The 26,999-nt window shown below is 35.4% G+C and overlaps 1 long non-coding RNA gene across 1 annotated transcript in view; it reads left to right on the top strand.

Annotated features, from left to right (window-relative positions):
* LOC127543853 (uncharacterized) overlaps window positions 1–21,357 on the top strand; it is a 55,148-nt gene extending 33,791 nt beyond the window's left edge. The window contains exon 4 of the long non-coding RNA XR_007949322.1: window positions 20,929–21,357. This is a non-coding gene — a long non-coding RNA (uncharacterized LOC127543853). The remainder of the gene's footprint in view (window positions 1–20,928) is intronic.
* The last annotated feature ends 5,642 nt before the right edge of the window (window positions 21,358–26,999 follow it).

Genomic DNA, 26,999 nt, shown 5'->3' with positions numbered 1-26,999 from the left:
GATGAAAAGACCAAAGTTGAATAGAAAACCTGACTTTCAAATACAAATCTTAAGAGAAGCATTAAAAAAAGTAAACAAGAAAGAGAAATTATAAAAGATGTATTAAAGTTAAACTGTTTACACTCCTACATGGAAAGATGATACTTGTATCTCCTAAAAACTTTCTCATTATTAGGGCAGTAAGGAGTATATATATAGAGGGGGCACAGGTGTTAATTAAAATGAAGGTATACCATCTTAAAAATAAAATTAAGGGATGATAAAGAGGAATGCAATGGGAGAAAGGGAAAAGGAGAGGGTAGAATGGGGTAAATTATCTCACATAAAAGAGGTAATAAAGTTTTTATAGGGGAGGAAAAGACTGGGGGGGAGAGGACTTAGTAAATCTTACTCTCATCAGAAATGACTCAAAGTGGGAATAACACACACACCTAATTGGGTATAGAAAACAGTCTTACCATATAGGAAAGTAAGAAAGGGAAGGGATAAGTTAGGAGTTGTAATAGAAGGGAAGACAGATTGAGGGGAGGCGGTAGTTAGAAACAAAGGAGGGACAAGGTAAAAGGAGAAAAAATAGGATAAATGGAAGGGAGTAGGATAGAGAGAATTACATTCAGCAACTGTAACTGTAAAAAAAAAAAAAAATTATGAAGCAACTTTCTCCGATAAAGGCCTTATTTCTCAAATATATAGAGAACTGAATAAAATTTACATAAGAGCCATATTCCAAATGATGAATGATAAAGAGATAGGAACACTTTTCAAATGAAATAACCAAAGCTAACTATAGCCATGAGAAGGTGTTCTATCACTACTGATTAGAGGAATGCAAATCAAAACATTCCTTTTACACTGGCTAATAGGACAGAAAAGATTCAAGAATTTCGAATGTGGGAAAAATAAAACATTAATGAACTGTAAGTGGAGCTGTGAACTGATTCAACTATTCTTTAGAGTCCAGCTTCTTTAATTGTGGGTCATTACTCCATGTGGGGGCTTAAAATTGAATGTAGTGTATTATGGGCCAGAACTCTGTACTTGAAACAAGGGTTCTTATAAGGTACTAACTCAGTGGAATTGTTAAGACAATGGTTATCTAGTTTAGTTTGTGATTAATAGTTCTCTAGTTCAGTACATTTACTTAGTACTTAATACAGATCTACAAGATTCCCACCTATGATGATGTAATTAAAATAGAGCATATAAAGTGGGACAAATTCAGCCAGGGTCAGAGCCGGAAAAGACAGAGGACTGGAGGCAGTAGAGCTCAAGCTTTTGGAGCCAAGGAGACAAATTCACTCCATCTCACACCATCGTGGTGGCTGGCCTCCTGCATTTCCTCCACTGAGACTAAGCTAGCCTAGGCCCCTATCTGGTCCTTTGCATTCACCACTTTCTGGATCTCTCCATATCACCTGGAAATTATAATGAAGCTGCTTGCACTGAACACTGTTCTTTTGTCCAATTAAAAAGCCTGTATTCTCCCCAATTGTAATTCCTTTCTCCCATCTGATTGCTTCTCTGTTAATTGATCATATCAAAGTATTGAACTTCTAAAGACTCTCTGGATGTAACCACAGCTGCCATCATGCCCCGCCTGTTTTTTGTTTGAGGTCTTGGAGCTGGGCCCTAGCTCTCATTTCCCTGGGTCAATCTACATTCTCAGCCCTTTGGGGAAGCCTCTGTTGCATTTTGGACATGGAGTTTTGGATCTTGTTCTCCCATCCTGTCCTCTCACTTTCTCTCTATGCTTACATTGAGTTTTCAGATACCCCACTTTACCCCATTGAAAACACTGACGAGTCTCTCTAGAAGTCTCTTGGCAGGAAGGACCCTGTCTTCCCATGTTCTGCATCATAGCCTGGATATAAAAGGCATTTGTGCCCACTGTGACACAACATCTTATGATCTCCTCAAAAAGGAACATCCTTGTGTGGTCCTAGTATAATTTTTTTACAAACCTCATTAGCATTTTCTTTAGCAAGTTGTCTTATCATAATGATTCCTGTAGCTGCATCTTCATCAATAGTTCGTATGACAGCTGTCTGCAGACGTCCCACAAAATCAGCAAAGGGTTCATTTGGATCTTGCTCTATTTTCATGAAGGCTTCCCCTTGATCTTGTTTTCCTTGAGCTTGCTTTAATAGCAGCAGCAGCAATTTGCTCATATGCTATCAAAGGATAATTAATCTGTATTGAAGTGTCTGCGTACTGACCTTTTTATCTACTAGTTGGTCAAAAGTGACTTGTATATTAACTTTAGTTTGCCTATTTTGTTGGGCTTGTATTCTACAGAGTTCACTGTACTCCGAAAGTCACAATAAGTTTTGTCTAGGTTGTAAACATGTCCTTGCTATAGGTTTCCAATCACTAAGGGTTAAAATTTCATAAGCCAAATTCTCTAATACTGTCTTAACATAAGGACAGATTAACTGTCTGGAGCCTGGGCTAGCTTAGTTTCAGTGGAGGAAATGCAGGAAGCCAGGTATCTCTCCTTGGCTCCAAGAGCTTGAGCTCCCACCTTCAGTCCTCTGTCTTCTCTGGCTCTGACCCTGGCTGAGTTTGTCCCACTTTATATTTGCTATTTTAATTACATCATCGTAGGTGTGAATCTTGTAGATCTATATTAAGTACTAAATATATGTACTGAACTAGAGACTATTAATCACCATGATAAATTAGATAACCATTGTATTATCAATTCCACTGAATTAGCACCTTATAAGAATCCTTGCTTCAAGTACAGAGTTCTGACCCATTAACAGTGGTGGTCATGAAATTATGATTTATTGTCATTAAATATTTGATTTGCATACTTTTTTTTTTATATCCACACACCTGGGGTTGTATAAAAATTTCTTAGGCCAAAAATGTCATGAGTAGAAAAAGTTTAAGAAGCCCTGTTTAATAGCAATTTGGAGCTATACCCAAAGGACTATAGAATTATGTATATCTTTTGACCTAGCAATGCCACTACTAGGTCTTTATCCAAAAAGAGATTTTTTAAAAAAAGAACTTAAATGTATGAAAATATTTATAGCTGCTCTTTTTTGGTAGCAGGGAGTAGGAAATTGGGAAGATGTCCATCAACTGGGGAATGGCTAAACAAATTGCTATGTGACTGTGATGAAATACTATTGTGCTGTAACAAATGATAAGCTCTTGCTCTCAAGAAAAAAACCTAGAAATTCTTCTATGAGGTCATAAAAAGTGAAATGTACAGTACACACAGTAACAGCAATACTATATAATGATCAATTCTGAATAACTTAGTTGTTCCCAGCAATACAAAATATAAGACAACTCTGAAGGATTTCGGATGAAAAATGCTATCCAGCCCCAGACAATATATTGACTATAGATTGAAGGGGATGGAGGAAGGGAGAGAATTCAGAGCTCAAAGTTTTAAAAACAAATGTTAAAAACTGACTTTATAGATTATTGGGAAAAATAAAATACTAAGAATTTTTTTAAAAAATTCTTTTTAAACAAAGGGGAAAGAAGCCCTTGCCCTCAAAGAACTTACATTCTATTGGAAAGAATATGTAAACTAGCAGATAAAATCTGCCCAGATGCTTAGAAGTTTCATATTGGATCTAAATTAGATTAGCAGTACTAGGAAAGAAAACAAAGTGCCAGATTCCAAGAGACATTCAAGCAAGGATCCATGTTACTTTGGTGACTTGTGCGATATGTCATAGATGACCCCTCAATGTTTTGAATTTGGGTGAATGAGAAAATGATAGAAGCTGGAAATTCAAGAGAGAGAAAAATGATGTTCATTTTTTGAAAAACTTGAGTTTGAGTTTCATATAGAGATATGGGGCAGGCCACAGAAGACGAAAATTGAATCTTAGGAGAGTATCTGGTCAGTAAAGATATGGACAGCTATGAAAGTTGAAAGTCATGCAAACAAAGAAAATTACCAAGTGAATTGTAGCTTCAGAAACATGATTTTGGAGCCTTATTTGCAAATCATCTTTCCATAAAGCAGCTATATGACTTCAGCATACCTAGCAGAATCCAGCATAAAATAATGTAAAACAGGAATTTATAAGTCTAGAATAGTGATACCAGGTTCCATTCTAATACATGTCCAAAGTGATCTGGCTATCACTAATATATAATAATTTTTTTAAATTAAGGAATAAAAAAAAAGTAAATTTACTGAAAAATCAAGCTTTAAGACTCATTTCTAAAATATATAGAGAACTGACTCAAATTTATAAGAAATCAAGCCATTCTCCAATTGATAAATGGTCAAAGGATATGAACAGACAATTTTCAGAGGATGAAATTGAAACTATTACCACTCATATAAAAGAGTGTTCCAAATCATTATTGATCAGAGAAATGCAAATTAAGACAACTCTGAGATACCACTACACACCTGTCAGATTGGCTAAGATGACAGGAAAAAATAATGATGAATGTTGGAGGGGATGCGGGAAAACTGGGACACTAATGCATTGTTGGTGGAGTTGTGAACAAATCCAACCATTCTGGAGAGCAATCTGGAATTATGCCCAAAAAATTATCAAATTGTGCATACCCTTTGATCCAGCAGTGTTTCTATTGGGCTTATATCCCAAAGAAATACTAAAGAAGGGAAAGGGACCTGTATGTGCCAAAATGTTTGTAGCAGCCCTATTTGTAGTGGCTAGAAACTGGAAAATGAATGGATGCCCATCAATTGGAGAATGGCTGGGTAAATTGTGGTATATGAATGTTATGGAATATTATTGTTCTGTAAGAAATGACCAGCAGGATGAATACAGAGAGGACTGGAGAGACTTACATGAACTGATGCTAAGTGAAATGAGCAGAACCAGGAGATCATTATACACTTCGACAACGATGTTGTATGAGGACATATTTTGATGGAAGTGGATTTCTTTGACAAAAAGACCTAACTAAGTTTCAATTGATAAATGACGGACATAAGCAGCTACACCCAAAGAACGAACACTGGGAAACGAATGTGAACTATCTGCATTTTAGTTTTTCTTCCTGGGTTATTTATACCTTCTGAATCCAATTCTCCCTATGCAACAAGAGAACTATTCGGTTCTGCAAACATATATTGTATCTAGGATATACTGCAACATATCCAACATATAAAGGACTGCTTGCCATCTAGGGGAGGGGGTGGAGGGAGGGAGGAGGAAAAAAATCGGAAAAGAAACGAGTGCAAGGAATAATGTTGTCAATATAAAGTAATCATTAAATAAAAAATAAAAATAAAAATAAAATAAAATAAAAAACAAAAAAAAAACAAGATCATTGGAAAAAAAATCAAGCTTTAATTATGAATTGAAAAGCAGTTAGTATCACTTTTGTTTTAAAAAATTAATTTCATTGCTTTCTATCCCTCCTTCAAGTTTTCTTTTACTTTTTGCCAAGTATGTTTATTAATACATCTTTTTATTTTTCCAATTTTCTCAAACTTTATTTCCCTTCATGCATCTTTATGTATGCATGCATATAAACTGACCACCTTGCTTGTTTCTCCAAGTTCCAAGCTTTTTCACTGGGTGCTGTCCATGCCTGGAATATTCTCCCTCCTTTTATCTCTGTCTTCTTGCTTCTTTCAAAGTTCAGCTAAGATCCTACTTCCTACAAGAAACCTTTCCTAGAAACCTTTAGTACTAATGCCTTCCCTGCTATGATTATCTCCAAATTATTTTCTATATTTCTCTTTGTTTAATTTCTCCTCCTCCTGACTCATCGCCATCCAAAAGAAAGAAAAAAACAGACATCAATATTATTAGTTTACAAATGCCATCGTGGCCTTATTAAAGATGCATATATGGTTTTAAATCACATTCTCAACTGTTAAAACACATAGGAAACCAAGTTAATTCACCTCTTATTTGATAGACAAGCAAATCACACTTCCTCTCTAAATGTTCTACTATGAATGCAACTTAAGAAGCAAGGGAGTTGAATAAATTCTGAGATAAAGTCCATTGACCACAGTAAAATTCTTAAAGAAAAACTATGGATTTGATTGTATTTATTAGCATAATTACTTGGCTTATGTTAGTTTGTTAAAAAGTTATCAGTAAATAAATTTTAAATGATTTTAAGTTTTGAGCTTGAGTAATTGTCAGAAAGCAATGTGAATCCATCTGGATCTTTGTTGCTTTCTAACCTAGAATTGGGTGATCACTATATTGCTCATAGTAGTAGTAAACACAATTCTATCCTTCTAAACCATCTCCTTTACTGTCTTTACACTTTACAAAGAGGAGTAATGACATTGAATCTTGAACTGTTATTTCCTCGGACCCCATTCTTAGAGTACATTGACCCAAATCTGGATAAAAAAATTTACGATACTAAAGACAGAACTAGGATTCCTTATCATGTTCAAAACAAAACATGTAGAATCATGTAATTTTTTTGTTCCCTTTAAGAAGTTAATGTTTTTCCATTTTCGTGTGTGTGTGTGTGTGTGTGTGTGTGTTCCTATACTTTGAAATGGAAATAGAAACCACAGTTAATAAGAAATTATTATAGCTCTTAACCAGTTCTAGCAAAAATATGAACCTGATCCTAAAACCTAAGGGACGGAATGTGGTTAGGTTGTCTCAGGCTTCCTGCTCCTGAACCCTGTCCCCCCATCTTTAAAAGTGGGGGTGAAAAAAGGACTTTAGAGGAACACCAATCTAAGACAATCAACAAGGAACAGATCATTATACAAACTAATTTTTTAAATTGCCATCAACATTGCTTTTTAAAAGGAAAATAAAAATGGAGTCTGAAAATGGGGTCTATTCATAAAGATATATAAACAGTGACACCAAGTACCCCAAAATGGAGAATGTTGTATTTGCAAAGTGCAGAATAATGGACAAAAAATTATTAAGTACTGTCTACTAGTACAAAAAAGAGAGGAGACAGTTACCTTCAGAAGCCACCAAATTAAGGTAGCAGAAAACTCTCCCATTTGATTCCCTGCAACCCATTTGCCTGAGCAGGGTCACAACCAAGACTACAGAAATATTGTCAATATCCTGTTGCCCAATTGGAATATGATGTCATGGAACAGCAATAAGTCTTCAAATCTGTTCAGTTATCTATATGTGGATAACTGGGATTTACTATATAAAAGGAACTGCCAACTCTCTTGCATTTCACAGGGATTTACTAAGAATCAAGAGATTCCTGGCTTCCAGTTATTGTTTTGTTTTTTCCCTGGGATACCAGGAAGCAACTGTGTGTAGTCGCTGTGCCACCTTGTGTCCATGTCTGGTATTTATTTCAGTGATCTAGGGGGAAATGGGGTGCTATCGAGAAGGAAGAGAGATGATGCACAAAAATGGTACCTGCTATTCTTTTGTTCAAAACTCATCTTTCCCAGATAATCATCTCTAAAGAAAGCACACTATATTAACAAACATTAAATCAACAGATCCATGATTTTTGAAAAGCAGCTACCTCCTTCACAAAGCCCAACTGAGTCATTCTTTTTTCATTCTGTGCAATTCATTATATCATCTTTTCACAAATACTCCATGGCAAACTTACATACAAATAAAATCTCATTAACAATGTGAAGTTCTATGTGAAGTTACTTCTTCCAACAGTGCTTTATTAAACTAACTAATAAAAGTAATACTATATAACAAAGACTCTAATCCCTGTCCAGGGAACACTTTAAAAAAGAACTTGAAGAAATTGACATTAATTTTAAAAAATTAAGAAAAATGAGAACTGAACAGAGTTTTTATCTTGAAATCAAATTGCAAATATTCTTCAAGTCTTCTTATTCCTCCACTGAAAATTTACATGAGATCAAAGTCCTAAATGATTTAAAACCTAAGAGTAAAATAACATTGAATGTGTATGCATAATACTTAACTTAGATTTTTGCAATATTTGTTTTAACAAAACAATCTGGTTATTCCTATAGCTATTATTGGAATGTTATCTGTATGTAAATGGAACCCAGCTACTATCACATGCTACACCTTATTTCCTAAGTTCCTAAGTGTTTAAAAAGGGGAAAAAAAAAAAAAAAAAAAAAGGAAACATGAAATGTTTTAATAAGCAAAAAATTAACCTGATCAAATTTCCTTTATCATTTTCTCTGACTCCCTTTAAAAGTCCCTTGTGTTTTTCATTCCATCTTTTCATGTACCTTACCTTAATTCAAATATCTTAGGTACCTCTTACATTACTTTGTTTATCAGCTCTACCCATCACAAAGTTGTTTTTCAAACAGTGCTCTATCACAATAAAATATCTAATTTCCTCCTCCTATTCTTCTGTTCCTTTTATTCACCATTTCTCAAGTGGAGCTCACAATATGATCAAGTTTTTTTAAAAGGGAATCAGGAATAAAGAAAAGTCAGGAGCTCTTTACTTACACTGGCTATTAAATAAAAAAGGAAGAGGTTATTTATAAAGTGGAAAGAATGACTGTCAAATATGCTTAAAAATTCATCCCTACAGGCCAGTTATTCACATTCTTTAAAAGATTCTTTAAAAAAAAATTAGTGCTGTGTCTGAAAAGGGATTATGATTTTCCGTGTATGTCTATTTTACCTGTATCTCTCAAATATCAGAAAAGTCTAAAGTAATTAAAAGTATCTTACAAAATATAACTTAATGCTGACTATGGATTTATTATAAACTTTTAATATTCCTTTCTTTGATTAGCATGCCAAATGCTAACAATAAATTAACTTCAAAAAGATTTATAAACTATTATAGAGTTAGGATATGTTAGTCCACAAAAATAGCTTTAGTTCATAAGATACCACTTAATAAATGTTAACTTGCTGATATGCTGCAATTCATCTCCTACTTTAAAAGACATTTTTGCATGAATCTAAAGGTAGAAAATACAACTTAAATTATTTTATTATATATAATCAACCAATTAACAGTTACCAAGTGCCTTAGTGCAGAGCAAAGGTTTCCTCATCTATTAAAAGAATTTAATACTATTTGTACTACCTACCTCACAGAATTGTAAACACTGTAAACTTTAAAACAGCATACATGCTGAAGGGTTATAATTATTATTAAATAGCAGCAAGGAATATTCTTTAAAATATTTATTCATCAATCCAGAGCCCACTAATTCCAGACTTATTTGAATAATTTAGAATGATTCTTGTCAAAGACACTTATTAGTTGTGTGATACTGTTTAAGCTTTTTAAGTACCTTTGTTTATCTTAGTTTCATCAGTAAAATGGGGATAATAGCACCTACTATTCAGGGTTGCTGTAAGGGTCAAATGAGATAATATTTATAAAACACTTTGTAAACCAGTCATATATATTAATCAAATAGAAGTTCAAAATAATTATTCCTGACTCTATTGGAAATAGGAAAAGGTCTAGCTCCTACCTCTTCTGGAATGCCCATACACTAGGCTCCTTCCCAGCATTTCCTGGGGCTTCCTACAATTCCACTTTCCAACAGTTTTGTCACTTGAATTTAACTATCTTTTTCAACAAAGGCCTAAAAAACTAGGGATGATAATAAACTAAGTGTGGATAATGGAGTTAAGAAGACCTTAAGTTCAAATCCAGCTTTGGAATGTGATCCTGAATAAGTCATTTAACCCTGTTTGCCTCAGTTTCCTCATTTGTAAAATGAGCTAGAGAAGGAAATGGCAAACAACTTCAGTATCTTTGCTAAGAAAAGCCCAATGAGGTCACAAAGAATCTGAACAACAAATTCATTCCTTAAGAATTAACAAATCCACAGCTCACATTTTTTCCCTTACCTGAGTACTTTTGAACACCAAAGTTCCTACTGCTCCAAACCTATATCCTATCTTACTTCTCCCCTCAAATGTTGCCCACCAACTATTCCCTCCAATCCAAACCCAAATATGACAAACCCAAACATGACACTATAATTGTCCATCCTTTTCATACTACTTTCTGGAATGGCTACTCCATAAATAACAAAACTAGCTCTCACCTTTTCCTTTCTTACTCCTTCCATCTTTTTGCATTCCCTCTTGATGCCATAACCTGGCTACCCTTTTCAGAACTGCTTGCACTTTCACTTGGATGATTACATTATTAGTAATCTGTTTAAATTCTGAGGTTCACTCAGTGCATATACATTACTCCATCAAAAGTCCAGTAGCTGTTGTTTACCAACGTCCAAGAAACTTCAACAATATCAGTACCTGGTTCATAGTCTCTCTTCTCCTCAACTCCTGCCCTTATAGTAAGAGGGCTTTAGCATACAAAGTGATATTTTCTCAAATGATGTAACCTCACAATTTTCCTTAACCTACTCCAGCACATCACTTCAGCTATACAGAAATGGTCATCTTGCCACCACTCACAAGTGATTCACTTCCAAGTTCATGAACTCTGAAATTCCTTTATCTGATCACAATCTGCTGTCATCTCACCACTCTCTCTACAATGCAAACACCAACCCAACTCTTCATTTTTAACTTGACCTCCAACCCTTCAGTTCTTTCTCAGTAGCTACACACTCCTTCCTTTCCCACCCCGACCCCTTAGTGAAATGGTTCAATGGCAAGTTCCTCTTCACTCAAGTTCCCTCCCCCGTCTCTTCTTGTCAGTCTTGATGGGTGAGCCTTAGCCTCAGATTACTCTCAGCCTAAAAATAACAGGGGTTGTGAGGATCACACAACATACACCTGGCACATAGTGTTTAATAAATACTTATTTCCTTCACTTCCTTCTCTCTGCTGTCTTTACTCCTATCCACCACTTGCTGTCAAATGAAAATGGAGAAAGTCACAAAACTGACTGGATCCACTACAAAGTTGTTAGATAACCTCTACTGGGTCTTCTTTGTGGCAAGGCAATCCCTATACACTTGTCTAACCGATTCACTATCCCATTTACTAGAGGCTTTTCCAAATCTTTCCATCCTCCTTGGTATCTTCCATGTCTCCTCTCTTCATTCTCTCACTGGGAACTTCACCCTATAATTCACTGAAAAAAATGAAGCTATTCACACACAGCTTGCTCTTCTTGCCTCCTGATTTCACATCACTCAGATACCTTCTCCCACTCCCACTACTGCCTCATGTGAAGAGGTGATCCTTCTTCTTGCCAAGGCAAATTCTTCTGCAGGCACAAGGTCAGTTTTTGACCATTCCATCCCACCTTCTCCAGTAAACTCTCTCCTCTTACCCCTACTGTCTCTCTTACCTTTTAATTTCTGTACATTAATTCTTTCCCTTCTGTCTATATGCATGCCCATGTTCCCCTTATCCCATTCTCAAAAAGCCTTCATTTAACCCATTTATTCCCTAAATTCCTTTCCACCTATCCACCCACCTAGAGATACATATCCCTATATATCTTTCTGTATCTATGTCTATCTATGTAGATATGTATGTCTTTTTGTGACTAAATTCCTTGAGAAGGCTCTATATTGAGAAATGACTCTAATTTATAAGAAATCAAACCATTCTCCAAATGATAAATGGTCAAAGGATATGAACAGACAATTCTCAGATGAAGAAATTGAAACTATTTATAGATATATGAAAATATGCTCCAAATCACTAGTAATCAGAGAAAAGCAAATTAAGACAACTCTGAGATGCCACTACACACTTGTCAGATTGGCTAGAGTGACAAGGAAAGATAATGCGGAATGTTGGAGGGGATGTGGGAAAACAGGGATACTGATACATTGTTGATGTAATTGTGAACACATCCAGCCATTCTGGAGAGCAATTTGGAACTATGCTCAAAAAGTTATCAAACTGTGCATACCCTTTGATTCAGCAGTGTTTCTACTGGGCTTATACCCCAAAGAGATACTAAAGAAAGGAAAGGGCCCTGTATGTGCCAAAATGTTTGTGGCAGCCCTATTTGTAGTGGCTAGAAGCTGGAAAATGAATGGATGACCATCAATTGGAGAATAGTTGAGTAAATTGTGGTATGTGAACGTTATAGAATATTATTGTTCTGTAAGAAATGACCAGCAGGATGAATATAGAGAGGACTGGCGAGACTTACATGAACTGATGCTGAGTGAAATGAGCAGATCATTATATACCTCAACAACGATACTGTTTGAGGATGTATTCTGATGGAAGTGGATCTCTTCGATAAAGAGAGCTAATTCAGTTTCAATTGATCAAGGATGGACAGAAGCAGCTACACCCAAAGAAAGAATAATGGGAAATGAATATAAACTGCTTGCATTTCTGTTTTTCTTCTGGGGTTATTTATACCTTCTGAATTCAATTCTCCCTGTGCAACAAGAAAACTGTTCGGTTCTGCACACATATATTGTATCTAGAATATACTGTAACCTATTCAGCATGTAAAGGACTGCTTGCCATCTGGGGGAGGGAGTGGAGGGAGGAAGGGGAAAAATTGGAACAGAAGTGAGAGCAAGGGATAATGCTGTAAAAATTACCCTGGCATGGGTTCTGTCAATAAAAAGTTATTTAAAAAAATGACAAATAAATTAATAAATAAAAATAAACCTAAAAGAGAGAGAGAGAGAGAGAGAGAGAGATTGCTCTTTCCAGGTTCTCCTCTTGCCTGTCTGATAACTCCTCCTCAGTCTCTTTTGCTAGATCTTTATCCCAAACTACTAACATTGGGTTTCCTCCAAGACTTAGTCCTAGGTCATCCTTCATACAAGCCATGACTACTAACATTGAGTTTCTTCTAAACCTCTGTCCTGAGTCATCCTAGATAGTATTTCATTTAGTGATCTCATCAGAACCCCATGGATTGAATTATCTTCTCTTTTGATAATTCTAAAACCAACTTATGCAGCCCTAATCTTTCCAGTGGGTAGCTGCCTATTGGACAACATAAAGTGTATGTTCTATAGACATCTTAAACTTAACATTTTAAAATCCCCGTCCTCTTCATAACTTCCCAATTACTGCCAAAGGTCCTAATATTCTTCTAGTCACCCAAGTTTTAAATCAGATGTCATCATCTTTTACCTCCTACATTCAACCTGTTGACAAGTCTTGTCAATTCTACTTTAATGCACCTCTCATTTATGCTAACTTCTCTCTTCAGACCCTGCCTTTATCCTGTTGTATAACTTTATTAAACTGTTTATTAAACAGACTATTGCAATAGCTTTTTGTTTTGTCTCTCTGCCTTGTCTCTCCCCATACTACAATCCATTTTCCCCAATTAAGCTGATACTCCTAAAGTACAGGTATCACCCTGTCTTTCCTCTATCTCCCACATTAAATACATTCCAGTGGCTAGTAGCTATCACTTTTAAGATTAAACATAAAATCTTCTGTTTGGTTTGTATAGTACTTCCCTGACTCCTTCCTACCATGCTAATCTTCTTATATCTTACTCTCTTCCACATGCTTGGCCATCCAATGGCACTTGCTTCCTTGATGTTCCTACCACAAGACACTGTCCATTTTCATGAGTTATCCCCAATGCCTAAAATTCTCTCTATTCTTAGCACTGCTTCCTAGCTTTCCTGGCTTCCATCAATTTCCAGCTAACGCATCAACTTCTAGAAGAAGCTTTTCCCAATCTTTCTTATATTACTATCTTCCTTCTAAGGTTGACTCCAATTTATTTTGTGTATATTTTGTTTACAGTGACTTGCTTTTACAATAAGCTTGAGAGCAGAGATTGTTTTTTGTGTATATATTTCCAACATTTAGCACAGAGTATGACACATACTAAGTATTTAATAAATGCTTATTGACATAACTGGGGCTGTAGAAACTTAGTGGTTTTTCTTTCCAACTAAGGTAAATTCAGTTACTTTTAAAAGAAATTTGTTTCTTCCCTCTCCTTCATATTCTAAGTTCTACAGAGGCTATTTTCAAAAGATCTAACTGGGCCTCCTAATTGTTGTTCCAAATTAAGGTTTTATTGTTTTGGTGGGACTTTTGGCAGTTTCTAAATTGTGTTTTTCTTCCTTAGGTTCCAAATATTGATTTACTTACCTGACAAATGAGATAGCATTTAAAAACTCTTAGTACTTCACAAATCCAAGTACCCATGATTTTATTGCTGTGTATATTGCCTCAAACAATGGAGGCTGTAGCTCCTTATAAGCCTTAAATAAAGTGTCTTTATAAACTTCTGTGGCTTAAAAAATATATATTACCTAGTCACCAACTTTCCAGTATTCCAGATCTTCCAACAACTAAAGGTCTATACTTTTAAGCCTTTCCAGTTAGGTATGACAAGGCAGAGCTTATTCTAAAGATCCAAAGGAAACTATATACTATGTCAATTACCTAGATTGAATTGTAGTGGAGTCCTATTCTGACCTCATAATTTGAAAAATATAAAATTTTATACAAATGTAAGATTTTGATCATAGTTTCATAAACCCTCAGAGTTGGGAAACCCCAAGGGTCAACTCAACAAGAATCCCCTGTACAACATACTAACACATGGTTATTCAGCTTCCACTTCACAATTTGATTTCTGACACCTTAATAAACAGAAACCAATGATCTTTAAATTTCCACATCTGCAGGCTATTCCTCATTTCTCATTCTTGCTAACCTTGTTGAGCAGATAAACACACTTGACCCCTTCTTCTAGAGATGCTTCTACTCTGAATTTTAGTGAGTGATTTCCCTTGTTTCTCTTCTGTCTGACCACTTCTCCGTCTCTTTAGTTCATCCTCCTTCTATCACAATCTCAAATGTATGTACACCTAAAGGTGTCCTATGATTCCTTCTCTCTTCTACATGACCTTATCAGTTCTAATGGGCTTTATCACTATCTTGAAATGGATCAATCTCAAGTTTATAAAAACATATCTAATTTTTCTCTCTTGAGTTCCATCCTTACATCACCTACTGCTTATTAAACATTTCAAATAGGATGTTCCTGAAGGCATCTCAAACTCAAAATGCCAAAAATACATTTCATTGTATTTACCTTTGAATCCTTATCTCATTTCCAAATTTCCGTCCTGGGAACCACCATCCTTCCATTTTTCTAGATGTACAACCACAATTCCTTACTGTCCCTCACTTTTTGCGTCTATTTTCACATCTATTATATATCTATATTCCTGATATATATATATATATCAAATTGATGATTCCTTCTCTCTATTCCCATTTACTGCCCTATTTCAGAACCTTATCATTTCTCCTCTAGGATATTTTGACAACCCTAGTTTTCTTAGTTACAAGTCTTAAATCACTTCATTCCTTCCTCTACTTCAGTAGTGTTAAAGTCAAAAAGAAACAGATCCACAACATATTGACTTAGAAAACCACAAATTAACATTATCTGTGGCTTATTTTTATTCATTTTGTTAAACATTTCCCAATTATAATTTAATCTGCTTTGTGGATTCCAATCATTTCTAAGAACAAACACAAACACTTCTGTTTTTTAAAGCATTTCCCAGCTTGGTCCAAATTACTTTTCCAGTCACTCTCACCTTGATTTTTCATACCTGACACTCTGTTTCTGCTTTTTCACTGGCCACCTTGAAATATACTTCTTCCTATCCCATATGCCTGCCTATGCGTAAAAAACAAAAACAAAAACAAAAAAAACAAGAAACATCCCTTCCCTCCTGAAAATCTGTTTGCTTCAGTTTCCTCAACTGTAAAATAAAGATAACAATAGCATCTACCTGGCTAATCTTCAGTGAAAATCAAATGAAACATTTGTAAAAGCACTTAGCATTTAGCAAAGTGCCTAGAAAATAGCAGATGCTACATAACTCCTTGTCCCTTCTTTCCTCTGGTTTCCTTTAAGACTCAGTTTAAGTGTTACCTCATATTTGATACCCCAAGTTGCTAGTACCTAGCCTCATTACCTTGTGTATCTACTTATATATGATACTCAGATAAATTAAAATGGGTACCACTCTAACACTTTCATTTTGGGATAGTGCTAATTGTTTGTTTGTTTTTTTAACCATACAGAGTTTTAATGTCTCTTTATAACTGCTCTTCATTCTATCTTGTGGGATCAAGAAAAACATACCTACTCTCTCTTCCATGTGATCACTTTTTAAAATTACTTGAGGAAAGAAGAGAAACTAAGAATTAGAAAAAATAATCTTTGCATCAAGTATGACTGATAAAAGTTCTAAAATTGGGAAATGCAGACCATTAACACAAATATTAATAGTCAAAGAACAAAAAAAGTTTTCAAAAAAATTACAAATTACAACCAACTATATAAAAGAGTGCTCCAAATCATTAATATAAGAAATGCAAAACAGTTAGGAAATTTTACATCACACTCAGCCCACTGACCATGATGACATAAAATGGAAATGGTCAATGTCAGTGGAGGGCTTAAGGGAAGACAGACATACTATTATTGTCAGTAGATCTATGAAATGGTCTAATCATTTTAGAAAGTAATTTGAAACAATACTAATAAACTGACTACTGATATGAGTGTGTGTGAGTGTGTATGTATGTGTTTATGCATATACACAAATATGTATATGCATATACACTATTTAACTTAGAGATCCCACTACTAGAAAAATATACATCAAATTATTCAAAGGAGAACCTTTTGAGGTGATAAAAAGATGGAAACAAAATAGATGGTAGTCATTGGGAAATGGTTTAACAAATTATGGGATATGAATGTATTGGAATAATAGTATGTAATAAGAATTGATAACTAAGAATTCAGAGAGACACAGGGGAAAACACATGAACTTATAACAATTACATCAGCAATACCAGGAAAACAAACATGCACCCAACAAACAAATCTGAACAAACTTGCTGTCAGTGACTAGACAGCAATGAATTATGTGATATTTTTTATACATCAGACACACTTAATGTGTTCATTTTATTGAATTTTTCCCCCTTTTACAGTCTGTGTTGCAAGGGATGACTTCTTGTAAAGCAGAAGGCGGGAGGGGGGGGTATTACTTGGAAATAAAAGTGATATATAGATTACTTTTTAAGCAATAAAAATAAAATAAAATCCTTTGGAGGCTAAAATGTTCCTACTCCTTTTTCTCTGATCTCATCTTTCTTTTTTCTCCTGGCTAAACATCTTTAAATGACACAACCTCAAAAAGTTTCAACATTCAAATTGTTCTCTAGAAATATATTCTCCAGTTTGACAATGACTTTCTAAATTGTAGCACCCACAACTAAACAAAATACACCAGACCTCATCTTACAAAGGGAGAATACAAGGAGTGACAACTTGTTACGTTCTGGACACTACATTTCTCTTAAAGTAGACTAATACTGCAAAAGCTGTTTCTGCTGTCACATTGCAAAGTTGATCTAGACTGAGTATGAAGTTCACTAAAAACTCCAGATCTTTTTATTTGCTTTTTCTTCAGTACAAATCAAAATGAGGGAGCAACTTGAATAGCAGATGAGTTTGAAAATTTGCTAAGCCACAAAAAGGACTCCACATTCAGTTAATCAATTACTTTTATAAATCAATCTTTTCATGGGGAACAGTTAGTTGATGAAAATATCCAGTCAAAAGATGGGAGTGTCTTGAGGAATAAACACGGGCCCAAAGAGTATGTGTATTGAGGGAGATGAAGGTAGTGTAATATAAGGGGTAGTAGAGGGATGAAGGATAGTGTAAGAAGACTGAAAAAATGGAGAACAGAACTTATTATGAAGGACTTTCGATACCTGGAGGTGACACTGTCAGATCTGGCTTTCGGAAGAACATTGTCAGTGGAGGATGCAGTTGGGGGAGATTTGTGGTAGGCTACTATAATAGTCCAGATATGAGATAATGAAGGTCTGTACCATGGTGATGGCAGTGACAGAGGAGATAAAAGAAGATATTATGAAGGTAAAATAAACAGGAATTGACAACAGAATGGATATTAGGATTTAGTGAAAAGTCAAGGATGACAATTAGTCTTCTAGCTTGAGCGATTAGGAGGATGATGGTGCTTTTAATAGTAACAGGAAGCTTAGGAAGAGGAGAGGCTTTCAGGAAAGATAATAAGTTTGGGACCTGTTGAGCTTAAGGCAGTAGTCCTCAAAATTTTGTTCTCAATATCTTTATCCTATTAAAAATGACTGAGAATCTGTCCAAAGAGTTTTTGTTTATGTGGATTATAGTTATAGATATTGATCACATTAAAAATAAAAACCAATTACGAATTTGTAGACTCTGAAAGGATTTCAGAGATTCCTCAGGATGCTTTGGACCAGACTTTGAGAACCACTAGCTTAAGGTATCAATGTTTAGTTTGAGATGACAACAGGCTACTGGAGTGAATGAAGATGCTGGACAAGTGCAATTAAGAATTATCAATACAGAGAAAAATGATTTATAGGATCTGATGATATCACCAAATGAAACAGTACAGAGGGAGATGAGAAGCAAGCCCATGCATGACTTAGCCCTGTGAGATTCCCAAGGTTACTTGATGTGACCTAGAGGAAGAACCAGGAAAAAGAGACTAAAAAGGAGCAATGAGGAAGAAAACCAGGAGATATACTATTGTCACAAAAACCTAGAGAGAACCAAGTATCAAGAAGAAGGTAAAGAGTAGTATCAAAGGTTAGAGAGAGAAGTCAAGAAGGATGAGAATTGAGAAAAGGCCATTAAGAAATTGTTAATAACATGGGGGAGAGAAGTTTTGGTTGAAGGTTAGAAGGCAGTCTAGAGAGTTAAAAATAAGTGAGAAGAAAAGAAGTGGAGACATGAATTATAGAGAGCCTTCTCAAAAAAAAAAATATCACAAAAAGGAGAGAAATGGGATTACAACTAGTAGTTATATATGTTCAAGTTCAAGTTTTTTTGAGCAACTGGGGTATATCACTGTGTGTGTATGGAATTGGAAAGAGGGAATTTCAAGCAGAATTAAAATAGCTAGTAGATAGAAAGACTGAAAAAATATGAAAGGATGCAATCTGCTAGAGAAATCAGGATTGAAGAAACCACTTGTAAATGAAGTTGTTATTGAATCATTCAATTGTATCCAACTCTTTGTGATCCCCAGGACTATATCTTGCCTTAGCTGATAGTGTCTATTTTGTTTTTTTGTTTTTGTTTTTTAGCTAAAATATTGGAGTGGTTTGATACTTCCTTCTCCACAGGATTAAGTGACTTACCCACAGCCAAACAGCTAGTGAGTGTCCAGAGCCAAATTTGAACTCTAGTCTTCCTGACTTTAGGCCTAGTGCTCTTTCCCCTGAGCCACTAAATATAGAGGGGTGTGCTTTGACAAGGAGACGATTCACCTCATTATATGAAATGTGGGTGAAGGAAGACAGTGGCAAAAGGCATCTGGGTGATGTATAAGGAGGAGGAGGGAGGGAGAGAAGGAAAGGGGGGGAGAGAGAGAGAGAGAGAGAGAGAGAGAGAGAGAGGAGAGAGAGAGAGAAGGAAAGAGTCTTCTGAGAAAGGTCTCATTTTTTCTCATTAAAATATTAAACAAAATTCTTACCTGAGAGAATGGGGGAAGAGGAAACATGAGAGATTTGAAGAGGGATAAAAATATTTAGACAAGCTTCTGTGGTGAGTAATATAGAGAGCTAATTAGGGAGATATAAAAGGACTGCCTCACCAATGGTAAGGGCCCTCTGATGTATATATACACATAAATACATGTGTATAAATTTAAGTGCATACATGCACATATGTGTATTAGTGGATCCAGTTAGTGCTTAATTTCATGATTTTCTCCAGCTTTGCATGACAGCATTTTGTAGAAGCAAAAGCAGTGAGAGTGATCCAAGACTAAAACTTGGAGGGGCAAGATCTAAGACAGGATATGATAAGGAATAAGGGACTCAAAATAAGAGCAAGTACACAGTTGAACTGATTCATGAAGGAGTCAAATGAGGAAGAGAAGAGAGTAGATATAAAGGATAACCTGAGAAAAAAATGAAGGGTCAATAGATCAGAAGTCACCATGTGGACAAAGAACAGGATTGGGGGTTGCAGGACAGAGGAACAGGTCGAATGAGAATAAATTGTGATGGAGAAAGGAATTTCAGAGTTCATGAACATAGAAATAGGGACTTTGTGAGTTATAGTAAGACCAGAGGTATGACCATATGTAGCTGAGGTGGAGTGCAGTAGTAGTTCGTGGGACATGGATAAATTGAACAATGATTAGGATTGAGTAAATTATTAATATGTAGATTGCATGAGGGCAGGAGTTGAGGAAAAGAGAAAGACTGACCTAGGCAGTGAGTTCATTGAGGAAAGAAGGAGAGTGTCCTGAGGATTGACAGATAACAGCTACTAGAATCTTGATTTAATGAGAGTTATGCATTGAATGATCTCAAAAGAGATCACTGGATGATCCCAGTAGTCAGAGAATCTAGAAGTAATAAAAGTTATTCTATTTCCTTCATCTCAACAAGTGAGTGAGGAGGAAATGAGTGAAAATAAAACAGTGATGGGAAAAGTGGCCAGGGAGGCTGTGTCACCAGGAAGGAATAAGAGCTCAGTGAGAGCCAGAAGACAGGAGGAGTAGAGAAGAAAAAGATGAAAAAGAAAAGCAACCTTTCTGCCCATAAATAGGCATTCCAGAGAGCACAGTGTATGGAATGGGAAACTTTAGAATGAGAAACTTCAAGGGGGTTGAGTTGAGGAATATAGTTTGAAATGGTGGCTATGCAAAGCATCTATTTTATCTACATTACTTGCTTTTATTTGTAGTCAAATAACTGTTTATGTTATTAGGAACTATTCATGTTATTAGGAACCAAATTTTAATTTTGTTACTTCTCTAAAATTCTTGCTGTGTTTAATTCAGTTCAAACAACAAATATCTATCACATGTGATGCACTGGACTTGGTATTGGGGGATACAAAAATGAAATAAGATATGATCTTTCCCCCTAAGACTTTTATAATCCATACATAAGACAAATCACAGCCACAGAACTTCCATTAGAGTTAAGTATTTAGGAGAGATCCAAGTAAGGTAACATGTGAGATTTGAGAGGCTAAATAACCTCAACAGATCCCTTAAGTGACACTGATTCTCTTCTTCTCCAGCTTTCCTGGCAGGCATGAGTGAATACTGCTCTTACTACACGTTTGCATTCCAAGGCCAACTAGTTCTGTTTGGGCAAGTGAACAAGGAAGAAGGAAGGAGGTGAGGAGCAGGAATTTCTGCCATGTCACTGCAAAGCTTCCAAAAACACCTGGAGTCAGCTATCTGCCTATAGAACATCAGTGAGTAGTGAGGTCTCAAAACTATCATACAGTTAGTGGTATTTCTATGACTACATATATCTGAGGGAGAGGGAGAAAGAGTTTTCCTTCTACTATCTATGGGACATTCCCTACTGGACTTTTTTCTATCATCTAAAGCAAAAATATCGCAAATGAGTATTTTATTAAGGAAGAAAATTTTCTGAAAATTTAAATCACAGCTTCAAGGCTGTGTATTTAAAAAAATAAAAAAAAAACATAATTTAAAAACTTTTAATATTTTCTATTCCCTTCCTTTCAAATACTTTTTTATTTTTACATCTCAATGAAAGAGAGATCTCATTAGCCATTTTCCATAGAGGGAAAAAAAAAAGTGAAATAAAACATAAATTACCTTTTCCTTTTGGAAAGTAGTAGTGGTGTTCATATCTATTCCTCCTTTACTCCAGGAGGTTCTTACTCCTTTTTGATGTGGTTTTATGGAAGGAACACTAGACTATCAAAAGATTTAGCTTTGAGACTTATCTATCACTAAATGTCTTTCAGCACAAATCAGTGGGTTGCATATGACCAATACACAATACTTAAATTCCAAGATTCAAATTTCCTTTTAAGTATCCTTTCTAACTTAAGAAGCTTTCAAATCTATTCTCTAGCTTAATGTTTGAATAAACTCCCTCCTTCTTTTGCATCTTCTTCTAAATCTTAGGTAGAGAGAACATCTTTTCTCCCATTGTATTAAACTCTTTCCTCTAACAACTATATACCATCTCTTCTTTAGACTCTCTATTTAATTTCTAATACTGCCATGGCACTTAATAATTTAGCAAACATGTGAAAACATATTATGTATAGATCTAAAGTTAATGAAACATAGTCTCTACCTTTATTCTGGTTACAATTTAGTAGGAGATAGGATAACATGGAATAGAATGTAAGAACTACTGTGTAGCAGTGAACTTGGCATAAAATTAGAGTGACTGCAATTAGAATAATTTTATGACTTTAGGCACTTGGGATTTGCAGAATACTGCCCATCTCAGTGTAGGCCTTCATCACTTCATACCTGGACTATGGTTGGTTTGCCTACCAGAAGTTTCTCCCCTCTCCAAGTCATCCTCCATTAAGCTGTGAAAGTGATCTTCCTAAAGCACAGGTCTGACCATGTCACTCCTTTACTCAATCAATCTCAGTGGCTTCTGATCACCTACAGGATTAAATAGAAATATATTTGGCATTGAAAGTCCTTCACAACCTAGACCAACCTTTCCAGTCGTCTTAGCCCTTATTCCCCTTTTCTCCCTACACTCTTTGACTCAGTGACACTGGCCTCTTTGCTACTGCTGGAACTCACTGGCTCTCCCCCACACATAGAATACTCCCTTTTCATCTCGACTTCCTTGATTTCCTGACTTCTTTTAGTTTCTAATGAAAATTCCACTTTTTATAGGAAACCTTTCCTGTTGCCCTAAATTCTAATGCCTTTTCTCTATTGATTATTTGCATCTAGTCTCATGAAACTGTGAACTCCCCAAAAGCAAGAAGTGTCTTTTACTTTTCATTGTATCCCAAGTGCTTAACGTAGAGTCTGGAACAAAGCAGGTACTTAATATGTTTTGACTGATTAACGGTAGAATGGCAAGGAGGAGAGGGAATCAAGAGTGAAACCAAATTTTAGGGGGCAAAATAGCTAACTATGAAGTCAAGATTAACTAGGGAAGAATTCAAAGAATCACAGAATTGGAAGGGACCTTATCTTGTCTAACATATCTTGTTAGTGTCTCGTCTAGATGTCATGCCTGAAGAATACCCTCTTGTATAACAAGAATTCATCCAAAGTCTTTGCTCAAAGAAAAGGAAACTCAGGAGTGATGAATTGGAATATGAGAGAAAAATCAGAGATTATGTTAGAAAGAGGGGAAAGGATATGTTTTTAAGAAGCAAGGGAAAGGGAGGGGAGTACAATCAGAAAAATTTTAGAGTTGAGGTCTTACTGATAGACCAATTAAGTAATAGTAAGCTCCAAGCTATGAACTCCTTGGTAGACTAGTGGAAGTACTGAAGTAATTGTGGAGTTGTGGAAGAGACTTGGACTTGGTGAACACATCTGTGTCTGAATCCTTCCTATGAAATAGGCTCTGTGCCATGTAGACAAGTCATTTAAACTCTGTGAACCTTCTATAAAATGATAAAAATAATATCTATACTACCTATCTCAGAGTGAATTAACAATCAAATTAAGTAATGTTATAATAAATACTTTACAAACATAAAAATGCTATGTAAATATGAGCTATCCCCATTATAAGAAAAATGGAGATGTTCATAAGAGTTGAGGCAGAGATTCTGTAAATCAGAGGTATTAGAAAGGTTAACATAATGACCACATCATTTAAGATAAAACTTGAAATCAGTTAGGAAGACTAAATTATGAGGCAAAATCATTGCGAAAGGTGAGACATAATGCCCAGATGCTTTGAGAAAGTTCAGGATTCCAAGACACTGAAAAAGTAGCACTACCTATTCTGTCTAGGCTATATTACTAAGGCATTTTGGGTGAAACTCTGCCCTATGGACAGTTAGTAGACAACCAGTCCCAGATGGTTGAATGCTAGTCTCAAAAGATGTCAGTTATCATATTGCTACACTAACAAGATATGGCATCATTGCCATCTAGTCTTCTTGCTTGATATTCAGGGAATCTGAGTAAACAGGTACTATGTACTTGACCAAGGTTCAAGAGATCTTCAAATCATAAAACAGATCTCACTTACTTTACCAGGGTACAACAGACTTTCAAGTGCAGGGCTTCACAGATAACTTTTAAAGTATAGTCTCCCTACTCTATATCACCTACCTTCTTACCAATTCAATGTGACATGAGACTCTGACCCCAATATAGATCTCAACATTTGTCTGGAGCGAAGTTATATGGTTTTTTCCATATTTTCCTTCTCCTTTCCCTTCCATGTACGTATCGCCTTCCCTACTTATCAGAGTCTTATCCTTAACCACTTTGGATCATGTTAATAGATGCTTCTATGGAGGCCCTCCCTTTGTCCTCTCCTCCCTGCCCCATCCCTCCAAAGAAAACAGGAGGAATATCTCTACCTCACTACCATCATACATATAACTAGCATTTATAAAATGTTTTAAAGTTTGCAAAGTACCTTAAATATGTTAACTTACTAACACATAAATTATACTGCAATGAACTCTGGGTGTCTGTGGCAGGGAAGAAGCACTGAGGGATGAGGCATGCATCCTCCTACCCCACCTCCCAAAATCCTGATCTGCGTATTTATTGGATCCCTAACATATCTACTTCTCCCCAATTCTTCTATTCTTCTCTTAAGAAGCCTCCTAAACCAGTATAGAACTGCTACCATATTCATTTTAGATTTAATAAAATTAAAGTAATAGGGACAGATTCTAGGGTAGAATTAAAAAAAAAAAATGACAAATCAAGAGATCTACCCATATCATCAGAACCAGGGATGGTGCTGTGCTATGACAAAAAGAGGTGACAAAGACTCCCAAGTTATTTTGTATTCATGTATTTCTTTTAAATATACTTAAATATGTGCTTGTCTCCCAAGATAGAAAATAAGCTGTTTGAGGGCAAGAACCACTACTTTCTTTTTATATTCTATATATTTCCAGCAGCTCACACTATGTTTGGCAAATTGTAAACACTTAAGTGTTTTTGATTTATTGACTGTTGAAGATATATTCACTAGCAAGAACTTAAAAAGACTTTCTGAATGATAGCATCACTGCAATATGCCAATGTCAAGTAAGAAGAATGCAATCTCTCTCCAATCTCTTGATAAAAAGTATTAAAAAAAAAAAAAAGTGCCCTCAACTTAAACAGAGTAAGAAAGATGGCATCCTTAGGGGAAAGTCAGGTTTCACTTAATAAGAGATGGAAGTATATGTGGAAAAAAATCATTTACATATCAACATGTTCACAGCAACATTTTTCTGGTAGCAGAAATTGTAAACAAGATGTTTGCCCAGGGTGAAACAACTGGGAGGGAATTTAGAGAAACATAGGAAAACTTAAGAACTGATACAGAATGAAGGAGAAACAAAAATATGCATAGTAAATATAATATGAAAGGATCATTTAAAAAGTTGACCTTAATAACTGAAAAACTTTTCAAAGCTGAAGAGCATGAGACTACTTTGCATACAGTGCAAATGTGAAGATATTTTTGCTTAATTGCTGTTCTTCCTAAAACTAAGCTATAAAGACAAAAGGCATTAATATATTTATTTTAATAATGATGATAATAATGTAAAACAAATATGTTTTACAGAGTAATTATATCTGATAACATATGCAATATTCCACATCCATAGTTCTTTCTCTATCTACTTAAAGGAGGGGTATTTATCATCTATTCTTTAGAATCAAAGCTGGTCATGGCAACTAATCTGTGTATGATATTTTCATTTACATTATTGTAATATATAATATTTTCCTTCTCTATACTTTCTTTAATCTTCAACAACTTAATAAAGTATTATTAAATTCTGTGCTCTCAGGATCATTTGGACTCCCAACTTTGTCACTTGTGTTAGTTATGCCTTACAGCTCTGTGCTGCCTATGCCTTTAACAGTGTTGGTGATAAAAATAATAGACTGCGCTGAGCAAAGCATGAATCCATTCCCTTCCAACAGACAATGAATCACTAAAAACTACTTTTTGGGATGGGCTATTTAATCAGCTCAAAAACTGATCTAATTATGTTATGGAATAGCTCGTATCTATCTCTCCATTTCCTCCCTAAAATAGCAAGATATTTCCCATGTGCTTTGTAAAAATCTAGGTAACTACAAACTTATTAACTGTGAAGAAAGGAAAATGAAGTTTATCCAGAATAATTTGTTTAATTCTTTTTAAAATAAAATTTTATTGGTTATAGATTCAAAGATTCAGGGCTACAAGGCACCTTACAGATCATCTGGCCACACAGATGACAGGCCAAAGAGACTGCAGAAAACATCTAGTACAACTCTCATCATTTTATACATGAGGAAATCAAAGTCAAGATAGTAAGGGATTTCCTGGATGTCACAAGATGGCAGAGCCATGATCCAAATCCATTTTTATGATGCTAAATCTAGGTTCTCTTCCACTGTACCATTCTATCTTTTTAGAGAAACTATAGGCACGAGGCTTTCCTCTTCTATAGTTTCTACATCACAGTAATTTCTGGAAATAATTCACCCTCCTCCAACTAAAACTGCACTGGAAGAAAAAGTTAAGCAAAAATCCTCAATGCAGAAGCTGTGTTTGACAATACAACATTCTGCCAAAGTAGTCACTGTCTTCCTGCCAAGAGAAGAATACTTTCTTACCAGTTCACTAGGTTCTTTAACTATGACCTATTGTTGTTGTTGTTGTTTTTAAATAATCCCTTTTCTAGATGGGCATTCAATTAACCATCTTCAACCATTCCTTTAATTGTATGATCTAGTATTTGACCAGAAAATAAAGCTGGGTTTTTTTTTTTTTTTTAATTCAAGACATCTGTTCATCTTCAGTCCTCTAACACTTTCCCTGTTGCTCTAAGGTTTGCCAATAATGTCCACCATTTCTTTTAAGTACTCAAAAATGTAGTTTATCTGGGCCTGGTGATCTGATGGATAGCTAAATGTTTTCTTAGAATCTTCTTCCTTTTTAAGATTGATGAAGCGATGTCCTGAATAACTTGGAAAAAGATGGCATTGAGGGTACAGATAATTGGGTTAGCCATACCCAGAAGGAAAGATATTTCCATCTTCACAAACAGAAAGTAAGGACAAGAGATTGGATGAGGACAGAGAAACTTTGAGGTTGGAATGAGAAGGAACCTAAAAGATTTCAGTCCTTTCAGTAAATTATAAGGCAAGGTCATCTGTT

Source organism: Antechinus flavipes, chromosome 1 (assembly GCF_016432865.1).
Source record: "Antechinus flavipes isolate AdamAnt ecotype Samford, QLD, Australia chromosome 1, AdamAnt_v2, whole genome shotgun sequence".
NCBI lineage: Eukaryota > Metazoa > Chordata > Mammalia > Dasyuromorphia > Dasyuridae > Antechinus > Antechinus flavipes.
Note: the sequence above shows the minus strand (reverse complement) of the source record. Positions and strands in the feature narration are given on the sequence as shown.